Below are 13234 nucleotides of genomic sequence, written 5' to 3'. Positions count from 1 at the left end.
TCACTGATTTTTGTCAGAAATACAAATTTCTTAATATTATTTTGCTGAGAGGTTTAGCTCCCCAAACCTTCCTAGGTTCCAATCTTTGTGAACTGCCTCTTTTGGATATGCTCTGCTAACCAGTAGGTCACCTACCTATGTAACTGCAATAAAGAAGTGGCAGAGATTTTTAAACTTCTCTATTCCTTTCTTACTCTCAAATTGTTTTCTGCATGTTTAAATGAATAGAAGTTGATTTCCACACTGATTTTAAACATGCTCCGTCTGTTATAATAACACAGAATTAGGCACAGTTTTGGTTCATAGAATATTTTCTCTCCCCTGAACACATCTATGTATATATATAGGTATAGCTGGTTTGGTGCTTCTGAAGTATCTCTTAGTATGGCTCTTTCTAGGTTAGCTAGTTTCCCTCTCCTCACACCCAGTCCACCATTATGGTTCCAGGAAAGGAGGGTGGTAGTGACAATATGTCATCTCACAAAGGAGAAGGTTGTGACACAGGGTGTATTCAGACAAGAAAAGCAAGGTGAAATCTCAGTCAGGCAGGTAGTTAGGGAATGAGACCCTTGGGATAAGGGTCTACCTCACCATGCATTTCCCCTTTTCCAATTGCCTGTCTTTTCCTTCAATGCCAAGAGAACATGCACAAACACAACCCATCTTAGAGAAGAGGGAGAGGAAAATAATCTGAAAAGATATTTTATAATGTATGAGATTAGACCAATATTTATCTGATAAAATTATTTTTGTTCTATTTTGCTTATAGCGCAGAATTTCACAGGTAGAAAAAGGGTATACAATAAGTTTAGAGAAATAAAACAATGTTATTTTCTGCACATACATCAGTGACTGTAATGTGAATTATACTGTACCCCAGCTATATGTGAATTATACTGAAGCCAGTGACATATGTATACTTTAACTTAGCTATATATACATTTTGGACCTGTGAGAAATAAGCAGAAAATTCCAATGCTGATGACAGTTAAGGCATTCTACTGTTCCAAATTATACTAATTTAACAACTCTACAATTATACCACACATTTACAAATAAGACATATCACCATTAAAACATTTTAAATACCCATTCACTCATTCATTTATGTTTAATTTTTAATGTAATTCCATTCTTTATGTAGGAAATAGAAAATATATTTGAAACAAAAACAAAAAAAATAGAAAGTAAAAAGTCAGATTAGGGAGCCAATGCTACTCAGTTATATGTGTTCTTCCTTTTTCCCTTTTTTAACATAGCCATAAAAAACATTTATGCAGCCCCTGTAATAGAAAAAAGCAATTAAAATTGTTTATGATATATTTTCTTAGGAAACTTCTTTTTGAAGCTCCATCACACCACACCCCTCTACATTAACCTCAAAAATTTTTAAGAGAAAATATCAATGGTTAAGCTGAATATCCATGAGAAGGAAAAATAAAGTCTCAGGATAACCAGAGGAACCATTTAGTATGGAGAAAGAATGTAGAGTATGTAAACAGGGTTTTTTTAACAGGAAGAAAATACTTTTATTGTAAACACTAAAAGTAAAAACTTTATTCCTTAAATTGTGCAATCCAACACATTTAAGTGAACAAGCCACTTAATCTTGTTAATACTTTCACTTCCATTAATTCCTTCTCTGACAGAGCATTGCTAAGTCCCAAACATGGGCTATTCTGTGACCAAAGACTACTGAATACATAAATAGCAGGAATTTTTTAGCAAGGCCATAAATATTTTTCTATGTGGTAAACTGCCCAACACTGAGGTTTAACATTTCTATCTAAGTTAATCATTTGTTTTGTTCTGAACAAAATTAGATATTTTAAATATCCAACCAAATTAAAGTAGGCCTTTGTTAAGCCACATAAACAGAAAATAAGCTGGGGTTTTTGAATTAGTAAATTAATTCTGCATTGTGTTAACATTTTCTAATAAACAAAATATTATTTCTACAATTATTTATTGAATCTCCTATTATGTACTAGGCACTATGCTTTAAGTATATCATAATTGATCCTTACAAGTAGTCTTCAAGGTGAGTACCATTATCACTAATTTATAGTTGAGAAAAATCAAGGTTTGTAGATGTTAAGAATTAGGCCACAGGTTGATGATGCTGGGACTCCTTTGGTGTTTATTATATATCATGAAACTATCTACTTATGAAGTTGTGTTTATATGTAAGTTTTACAAGCAATGTACAGTGTATTTTGGATATCCAATTAGATAATCTCTACTTTTAAAAAGCTATTTATGGTAAATTTATTTTAATTTAGTTCTAACAAATATTGTAGGTTTTCTTCTTTAGCCTTTTTTCCCCCTCAGAATGGGAGAAAATATTTGCAAGCAAACGAACCAACAAAGGATTAATCTCCAAAATATACAAACAGCACATGCAGCTCAATATCAAAAAAACCCCAAACAACCCATTCCAAAAATGGACGGAAGACCTAAACAGACATTTCTCCATAGAAAACATACAGATGGCCAAAAGGCACATGAAAAGATGCTCAACATTGCTAATTATTAGAGAAATGCAAATCAAAACTACAATGAGGTATCACCTCACACCAGTCAGAAAGGCCATCAGTCAGCAAAAGTCTACAAATAATAAATGCTAGAGAGGGTGTGGAGAAAAAGGAACCCTCCTAGACTGTTGTTGGGAATGTAAATTGGTACAGCCACTATGGAGAATAGTATGGAGGTTCCTTAAAATACTAAAAATAGAGCTACCATATGATCCTGTAATCCTACTCCTGAGCATATATCTGGAGAAAACCATAGTTCGAAAAGATACATGCACCCCAGTGTTCATTGCAACAGTATTTACAAAAACCCTGACAACTTTTAATTAGGAAATCTTACCTAAGGGAAATGATAAAGAATGCTTAGTCTGCAGAAGAACATGGACCCTAGTAGAAGTTGTAAAATATATGAAGAAATGGTGATCCAAAAAACTGGTAAAAATCTTTCATAAATACTGGATATATCAAAACAATGGTTGATTATATAAGACAAAGTAACAAAAAATGTGTAATATATAGGAAAAATAAGATAGATAATAGTAACTCAAAGTAGCTTATAGTGTGGAAGGTAGCTAATCAGTTCAAAAGTACATAGTTATTAATTACAAGACAGATTAGTCTTTCTTAAGTCTACAATTTAAAATTGTTTAATAATCAGACAAGACTGATCATAGATATAAAACTTCTAAGAATATATATTTGAAAAAAATTTTAAAAAGTGAAAATAAACTTGATCCTTCCAAAGGAAATCAAGAAATGGCAGGGAAAAATAAAAACCAAATTAAAAAAAAAAAAAAAAGGAAAGAGAAATAGCAAGCACATGGTAAAAGAATAGTAAGATGTAGGTCAATATCATTAAAAAATTGAAATGGATTAAACTTACAAAACTGGCTTAGAAAACTAAACAAAGACAATTTAAATATGTGTTATTTACAGGAAAATTTTTAAAACATAAGAATATAGGAAGGTTGAAAGTTCAAGAATTGAAAAAAATAAGCTGGTGAAATACAGTAATCAGTCAGAAGCAAACTTTAGAATAAAATACATACCAAAGAGTCTCCAGAAAATGAGAAAATGTTCAACTCACTTGCAAGGTATAATAATTCCAAATTTTTAACACCAAATAACTTCATAATACATGGATTACATAAAAAAAGGACTTATCCAATTTTAGTAGGAATTGGGTGATCCAAGAACATGCTGGAATATTTGAGTTAAATTCTCAAAAGTAATGGGTGAAATAAATAAAAATGACATTACAAACATAGAAAATTTGAATTGAACAATTCACATGCCAAATTTATTGGGAAAATTTTTGGATGATATTGGAATATAATATTCAAGAATTGGAGAACATATTTTTCAAGAGCAAACAGAATATCTATGAAAATTCACATCGTACTAGACAATATAAGTTATCCAATTACATTTTTTTTGTATGAAAATGTTCATAGTAGCTTTATTCAAAATAGATGGTCCATTAACAAACTGTGGTCTATCCACACTGTGGAAGATCACTCAGCAATAAAAAGGAACAAAATACTGACACATGCAACAACATGGCTGAATGTCAAAAACATTATGGAGTGAAAAAAAGCTGGATACAAAAAATACTTACTGTATGATCCCATTTATACAAAGTTCTAAAAGGGACAATCTAAGGTACAAAAATTTAGAACAGTGCCTGCCTCTGGGGGGTGGGGGATTTTTCTGGAGAGATGGAAATGTTCTCTATCAGGATAGGATAGTGGGATCCATTTGTCGAAAATGTATAATTAAGATTCCAATTACATTTCTTAAACTTTATGTCATATAGACCACATTTCTGACCAAAATGCAATTAAGTTACATATCAATAGCAACATCAAAAATAAAAACTAGAAAACCCCCTGTGATTAGAAATTAAGAAAAAATGATCAATAAATAATAAGGCAAAGAAGTAATTATCATAAAACTAGAAATTATTTAGATTCTTCTAATGAGTGTGTTACCACTAAAGCAGAAAGTACATAAGCTTAAATTCATTATTAGAAAGAAAAAAGTATCAATTTAAGATTATTAAAGTAGGCAACAATGCAGTCAGTTTCATTCCTCACTTTATAAAGATGTCCTGAGCTTTTTCACTGCCCTCTGATTTCCCACTAATGTCTTCCATTGGCCATCACCCAACAAGAAACTAACGTGTTAGATAATCCAGGAGATGGAGCCCATAGCTGTCACCTCCAGCATAGTAGAATAAGGCAGAGAAAAGCAGAGGACATTACTGGGGGAAGCAAACAAAAAAGACACAGTAAGACACTAATAATTGTTCATCATTCAAAAGTGACATACAGAGAATTTTCTTTTCACCTTTGTTATTCTAGGGTGCACCCTCTTTTAATTTGACTAAACAATGTTATATGCTAATTATATCCCATTAAAGTTGGAAAAATGTACATATCAAAACTGATTTATAACTATCTCTGCATTATAGTCTTAATCAAAGAAGAGTGGCTGTGATGGATGACATCCAGTAATCTAATACCTAATCATTATTTGTTCTTTGTCAATGGCTAATGGGCTGGCTAGATGCAAAGGATAAACAAGATTAAAGATTGGTATTAAGTATATCAGCAGGAGGCTAATGTTGCACGTTTCATTATAAACCCCAACACATGAAAATATCCAAATCCATATAAATGCTCATCAGAAGTTCTTTACTGAAAAAAGATGTTCTGTATAATCAGTTAGGCAGGATGACCACTCTGTGGATGTCAGTCCTCCACCTTCTGTCACTCACAGTGTGAGTGTGTTGTCTACTGTGTTCATGTATAAAGCAGGCATGGTGTAAGACTGCAGCCCGGGCATAGTCTGGGCAGCACAGACATCCCCTAACCGAGTCCTCCATGTTGAGTTTTCAATTCCCTTATAGTAGCAACCAACCCCATGCCTAGCTGTGGCACCATGTAGAAAGGAAACCTGCTCTCTGGGGACAAATTAGTGCCATTACATCACGTTTTGGCTAGCAATTTATTCTTCTATAATAATCACTTAATAAAGATTTGTATTTTCTTTCTTTGATCTCCATAATTCTTCCAGAATCACCATCTGATCAATTCATTTCACTCTATATTAATTCCAGCTAAAGAAGTTGTTACCAGCCAAAGAAGGGAATCAATGGATTGATATTCATGACAGTCACTGGTTCAATCTCAACACAGCTACAATGATAGAATGAATTATTAATACTTTCTATATGGTGCTAGTAGATAATATATTTAAAGACTAATTATTTGAAAAATGAAATATATATTTCTAGCCAGGTACCTACATATAGAGCTTTCTTTCTCATGAGCCACATAACTGTTGGGGGATCAAATTGTAAAGTGAGTACTTCTTATCACCTAATGATGCACTAAAATGTATTGCCTCTTGCCCCTTTCATTCAGGGCTCTTTGGGTCTGGAAGTTTTCATCACCTAAGAAGAAACTTTCTATGCTGGCTCCTAGTTACTGCTGATTGATCCATGTAAGAAAATCAGACTCCAAATCTGACACACAAATTCTCCATCTTAGAACTTGGAATTTGCACAAAGAAACCCAGAGACTGGGAATTGCTGAAGTTGATTTAGTGCTGTGGCTGTGCTGAAAAGAAAAGATCAACTACTGCTGTTGTTGAGGTTATTGTTTAACTCATCACGTCCCCTTCCCCAGAGGTTCTTTCTTTTTTGTTCCTTCCCCTTGCCAAAGCTAATACTGTCATGTATTTAATGTAAAATCTCATGATCTTTCAATAAATACAAAATTGTGCCTAAGGAAATCTGTGAGTCTTTTACCTACATCTAAAAGAATCCTAACTGGCAAATAATTAGAACCTATCTATATATTTTTCCATTTAAGTAGTTCTAAGTATTCTATCAAATGAGAAACTATTTGCAAAGTAGAAGATATTTTGTAAAGCAGAAAAGTCTAATAAAAGGATGTTTATTACATTTGCTGTTATTATAAAGCTGATGTTTGATAATCAAAACAAAATAAACTATATTGGCATTCCATATTGTTATTGTAACAAGAGATAATTTGTTAAGGAAATAACCTATAAATCCCACTTAATCATATGCTAACAGTAGTAACTGAATGAAAAAAGACAGCACATTTGATTTTTTGAAGAAAATATTTTTATGTATCATGTTTAAATTATATCTGGATAAAATTAAATTAGTTGAATTAAATGCAATTGCAGGACAGTATGATCAAATGACAGCTATAAACAGCACTAGATGTTACTTAAGAATATTCTTCGTAGGAAAATCATTTGGAAATAGTACTCAGAATAATCCTTTGTATAATTATTTGTCAAATTGGTAAAACACTAGATAAAAATAAGAGTTATTGGGACACATACTATATACAATATAATGTTTAAATTTAACACAATAACTTTATAGGTAAGAAATAAGAATATTAAGTTGATTTGACTTTGATTGTTTTTCCATTAACTGGACAATATACTATTTTGTACTTATCTTCCTCTTCTTTATTTTAATACCAATATATTCATTAATTGTACTTATTAAATTAACAACTCAGGTTATTTACCACTAAGAATGTGTATTATGTGACACCATAAACTAATACCTGACATAAGGTATGTATAGAGACATAAATACATAATTTTTGCTTCCTAGTGAGACGCAAGTTAACCGTATAAAAAACAAGCTACAGAAGCAGATCCTGTAAGCACTGCAGAATAAAGGAAGGATTTTGAGTAAGGGAGTATAAAGTACAATTTGTTTTGGAAATACCTCCCTGCCAGTAGTGTGAACTATAGATAAGAGGGATACAACAATGGAAGTGATAAAAAAGCATGCAGACTCTAGGATTTCACCTTATTTACAGCATAAAATAAACTACTTATTTAGTTTGTTACTGTCTCGTGGCTCAAAGCAGAAGATGAGAGATCTGGATCAGAGGCAAAGAACTTTACTATTCATGACAAAATCAATATGCAGAACTTCCAACCATTTGCAATTGTTAACCACACCCCCTGCTCCCCTCCCTCATACCGCACAGGTGAGACACAAAGTGCATATTATGAATGCCTACACACACTGAGTTGCATTACAGGAGAGAAATATTGAGCTGGAGAGATTTACCATGTTTCTAGTAAATGGAAGCAAGGCACTTCACCTCTCAAACACAATCCTTAGAGATGGCCTGGGTGAAGAGTGGTCAGGGCCTTGCATTCCTGGCACAACCAGAAGAACATAAAGGGATTCTCAGGGTCCACAGCAGATTACCTCCCCCAACAGAGCAGATGGACAGTCAGTAATTAGTTCTTTGTTCCTGAACCAGGACAACAACCGTGGATATGTGGATAACAGAACAATAGTGACAAGAAGAAAAATGCTAAAGCTATGAATAAATATATACACACAAATGTATACATATATATGTATATGGGTGTTCATGGATGTGCAAAATTTCATTTAATCTTCAAAATAAATCTACAAAGAATATATCACCCACATCTCATAGACAAAGAAAGATCACTGGAACCAAGACTTCCCTGACTCTAAAACGTGTCCTCTTTTACCACAAAAGGAAGAGTTTTTGCAGCAAATAACAAAAAAAATTATAACAAAATAGAAAATATTGATAGCAATTAATGGTGAATTTAATATAAATAGTAATAATAAAAAGCAAAATTGGAGCTTGCATTGTCATAATTAATGTTGATGAGATTCAACTAAGAGGTTTTGTTTGTTTTAGAAGTTGATAAAGATTTCAATATTGGTCTATTAAGTCTTCAGATATCAAGGAGACAACTGGATGTGTGTTTAATCATTTAATAAGGTTTATAGAGTTCAAGAGGTAACATAGCTAAATATTAAAAGAAAAGGGTGTCATCAATATACGCTATTGTACCCTATGATTGTTCATCTAAGATTTTATTAACAAATTTGATTCTCTTGAAATCTTGTCTTTTTCCTTCATTCAAATAGCAAAATATTACTTTAGAAATCTTCTTTTCTCTATTACTTTACCCAATCAGCTAAAATGTACTAGGAAAAAAAAAATCCATCAACACTACACATTTGTGACACTAAAATTGTCTGCAGCTTTAGCTGATGACCTCAGGGCCACCCATCCTTTTGCTTATACTTTATGTGCCTTTTCTAGCCTTGACTCTTCCTAATCTTCACTATTCATGTTTCCTAACTGTTTAATCTCTGTCTCACTTTTAGTGAATAACATTAATTTCTATCTTTTTCAATAAAATTGACACTATTTTTACTGTCTTTATTCTCTTCTATAAAATCTTATCTAAACTTCAAGTCCCTTCTTTCTCTGAATTTCAGCAGATGAGGGTGCCCCTTCTTTTTTCAGATGTGGTGGAAGTTAGGGGAAAAAACAAACAGAGCCTTACAAGAAGACGGTCTGGGAAAGCATGAGTGAATGGGGATTTGGAATGCTTTTAAGCATGAAACTAATGAGAAGAATAGGAGGAATCAATACTTTGCTAAAGCTTCTAAGTGAAACTGATTAAGTTTCTTTGTATGTGTCTGTGCCTTTGAAAATCTGTGTTCCATATGCTCATATAACATGGAAAACACATTAAAAATAACAAATATTTGTGCTATATGTATTATAATTAACCAGTATTATCAACTCTAAAAGTTCTCACCCCTTTAAAAAATTAATGAAAGAATTTATATTATACGGAGCATTTGCTCTTGGGGAGACACAAAGAAAGTTGTCCACTCAAATCCTTGCACTTCTAAGAGTCTTCACAATGGAAGTCTTGGATCAATATCACTTGAAACTATCAATTAATCCCAACGTGATTAAAATTTAAAATATGGGAGAGAACACAGTTCTAGTGTGACATTATAATCAATGTCTTTATTGACTTGAAAACAAAGAAAGTGAAGTTGGCATTATTTGTTCCTTCTCTGGGCCTTTCTAGAGCATGATAAGTTCTCTACGAGTATATTTTCTCCTCTGACATTCAATATGTCTCAAATATGTTCTCCTTGAGGAAACAGATATCTCACTGCCTAGAATACAGTTTGTATCTTAAATTAGAAAAGCAACTTTGAGATAAAAAGTTCACAAAGTATTCAATATCTTGGGTGCTTTTATTATATGGGGTGTTGTATCGGGCAGGGTCCAAACAGGAAAACAGAAACTGTCTCATCACTTAAAACAGAGATAATTAAAGGCTTCAAATTGTTAACAAAACTAGGCATTTATTTTCCTCTTCTACTCATATGTAAACTTTGTTTAATACATTCATGTGTCTGCCTTCATAAAAATAATTTTAGTCTTTCCTCAGAAAAAGTTGATACACAAAGTTCTATTTGTCCTTGTACTCATCTCAGATCCTGGATTCCCTGAGAATAAGAACTCATGACCATCAGGTTTCAATATGTTACCTCCCGATTTGGTCAGGGTTCTTTAGGTGTAGGATAACCCAACACTTCAGGCCTAAAGTGTCTGATTCCTTTATTTTTCTCTGCCATTATTGGGTTCCTATAGTCTTCTGTTGTCCTTTATTATTGAACATTGAAGTATAAAGGGACATAAAGGATTTATATGTCGTTCCCCCGACCCTAATGTTTAACAGAAACCTAATTTTCCACCTGAGGAAATTATGGAAATTGATCTCTAGAGACAGAAGAATTACTTCTATTTTTTCCTCTGCCTATTGGTTCAGGAGCATAAGGAGCCCAATACAGCCAGGTACTCATTCATTTTTCAGTTTTATGGGTCTCTTTTTTTTTTTAATCCTCTGGAGGGAATATTTTGGCCTTGAGAACTAAGAACTTTAAACCAGTAAAGCCCAGTTTCATGAATGAGAAATAAAAATGAGAGAGTTCATTTCAGTTTGACTCCTTGGCTATGGAAGAAAAAACACCTCTGCTTTAAATAACAAGCTCTTTGTTTGTCTGTTTTCCTAGTTGAACCCTGGGTGAAACACTGATATGACCATTCCAGCTATGGATTAAGGAACTGGGGGAATAGCCAATAGATAGGACCACGTACAGACTGGATACACTATAAACAGATTCACACCAAAAGTCCATTTACCAACGATCTAAATGAGTCTCCATTATAATCAGTGGAACATGGTGACTTTTCTTTTTGTGTTCCTACGGGCTAGAATCAATCCAGGTAAGTGTTTCTTAATCTCTGTAAAGTTTGGATATTTTTCTGTGCCAAATCATACCCACCAGGGCTACAGGTAGCTCAAAGTCCCTCGGGCAAGACTTAACAGAAAAATTCTATATATACTCAAGGAATTATTTAGGGGTTCTTCTTCAAAGAATGAAGCATCCTTCCTCTTCCTCAGCCTCCCCTTCAATTATGGGGTTGTAGGGACCGGTTTATGATTAGGAACAATTCATGTCTGAGAATTATTGCAAAAACTCAAGTTAGGTTTCTGGTCACCAGAACTAAATTGTCCCAGTTACATAGATCAAGTTACACTTTAGTATGTTTCATAGCTAGTAAGCCCATTATCAACTAGGCACCTCCATAAATACTTGTTGCCTATGTGGTAATTGCAACTTCATCTCTAAATGTTAAATGCTGTAACTGACTTCCATTGTTTCAGACTTCCATAATTTTTCTTTAAAATCAGGATGCCATTTTAATAGCCATATTTCCTACATCAACTCTATCCTTCAGAGAACAGTTACTTGTAGAACTACTCAAGCATGTGTTGAGTACTAGCATGCATTCACTAGTGAATGCATTTCTCAGTGTCTTAGTGTGGGGAGTGTTCTAATGGAAATACATTCCCTCTCATTGAATTTCTTCCTTCATATTGTGTAAGGAAAAAATCAAACATATCAACTTTATTGAAAGTAAGCCATTATTGAAACAAATTTTCATTAAAAAAAAAAAAACAGAAACTAAAGTGTTAAAGCCACTTCCAGCTCCATGAGCTAGAATCTTAAGTCTGGAGACTTGGGGAAGTGCACTCATATACATAAATTACGCTCAATCCAATACTGTATTCCTTCCATCTTAGTCTAAAGCTCTTAGTATATATTCTCATGCATATTTCCCTGATTCCTAATGATTTAAATTATCTTTCAGGTTTTTGTTTGTTTGTTTGTTTTAATATGTTTTCTCTTCTTGGAGAAGACATAACAGGTCTTGCCCTGGAACATGCTGGGATCCAACTCTAGTTACAGACGTGGAGGTAATGAGGAGTTAAGGATTCTGCAAAAGAGTAAGTATCCTTTTGTAAGACAGCGATCGTAAGATAAAGTCATTACTGAGTAGTTAACTGGTGGAAAGATATTTTTTTGTAGACAGTGGAGAGGAACCTGCTTCCACTAGGTAGGACCTGGGATATTAGGGTGTTTAATGTTTCTGTTTGAGTCAGTTTGGGGTTCTATAAGAGAATACCATAGACTGAGTGGCTTTAAAAAAACCCAGAGATTTATTTCTCACAATTCTAGTGGCTAGAAGTCCAAGGTCAGGTTACCAGGCACAGTTGGATTCTTGGCAAAGGCCTGTTTCCTTATTTACATATAGCCCTCATCTCCTTATATCCACATGTGGAAGAGAGAAAAAAAAAAGGGCTAGCTCTTTTTCTCTTCTTAAAAGAACACTAATCTCATCATGGAGGATTCACCCCCATGACACAGTTACCTCTCAAAGGCCCTACTTCCAAATACCATCACATATGAAGTTTAGGGGGACACAAATATTCAGTCCAAAGCAGTTCCTCTCTGAGTCTATTCAAATAATTTCATCTGAAATCTCAAATCCACATTCATTCCTAAGGTTAATATAAAATACATATGAGGGTGGGAATTTAGGTTCCTTTATAATTCTGCAACCTACAATTAGATTTGGGCTCCAATTCATTGCCATGTTGCCCTGTGATACCAGATATAACAGATTTTTTTTTTAATGGTTCCCATAGAAGCTCTCTTGATCTCTATCCATTCCTTGAGTCAATATTCCAAAATCTTGAGGTTATCATACTTTTATTTATAGATTTCTAGCTCATCCAGAGGCAACCATCCCATTCCACAGTATCTGTATCATCATCATTTTGATAATACCATATGATTATTACATTCTCTACTTGATATAACAAATTGCTGCTTTCATATAAAGCAATCTAATAATTTAAGTAATCTTATTTAGATTGAGTTCCCTGCTTAAAGACTCTGAGCAGAGTTTAGTCTGCAGGGTATTTATTATGGAGTAACTGTAATTAACACACCTGTGGAAAGGGTGAAAGGAAAGGACAGAGAGAGATTTTGAACTGTGAAGCAAGCCTAATGCAACCTTCATCAACTACAAGGGGAACTCTGGAACTAGAATGGCCCTGCAGAGTCATTCCAAAGTGGGCTAAGATGGTAAAGTCTTTATCTACCCATTTTGATCCGTCCCTGGGTGTCAGCTGCCCATGGAAATGGTGTAATGGTTTACATAGTAACTCCAAAACAATTCATGAAGGAGCTGAGAACTAAAAGCTATTTTCAAGTAGTATTCCTAGCAGTTGGGAATGCCCTTCATTGAAGGGACTCTGGGATGCACACCACAGTGTCCACTATATTGAGTTCCTTATCTGAAAATATATCATCATTGTAACTTGAGAAACAAGTGAGAAACCCAGGTTCAGAATCTCATTTTGAAGGTCTACCTTCAGGGACCACTTTAGGTACCATCATTTGTACCAGTTAGGGTCCAACC

Source organism: Phocoena phocoena, chromosome 13, assembly GCF_963924675.1.
Source record: "Phocoena phocoena chromosome 13, mPhoPho1.1, whole genome shotgun sequence".
NCBI lineage: Eukaryota > Metazoa > Chordata > Mammalia > Artiodactyla > Phocoenidae > Phocoena > Phocoena phocoena.
Note: the sequence above shows the minus strand (reverse complement) of the source record.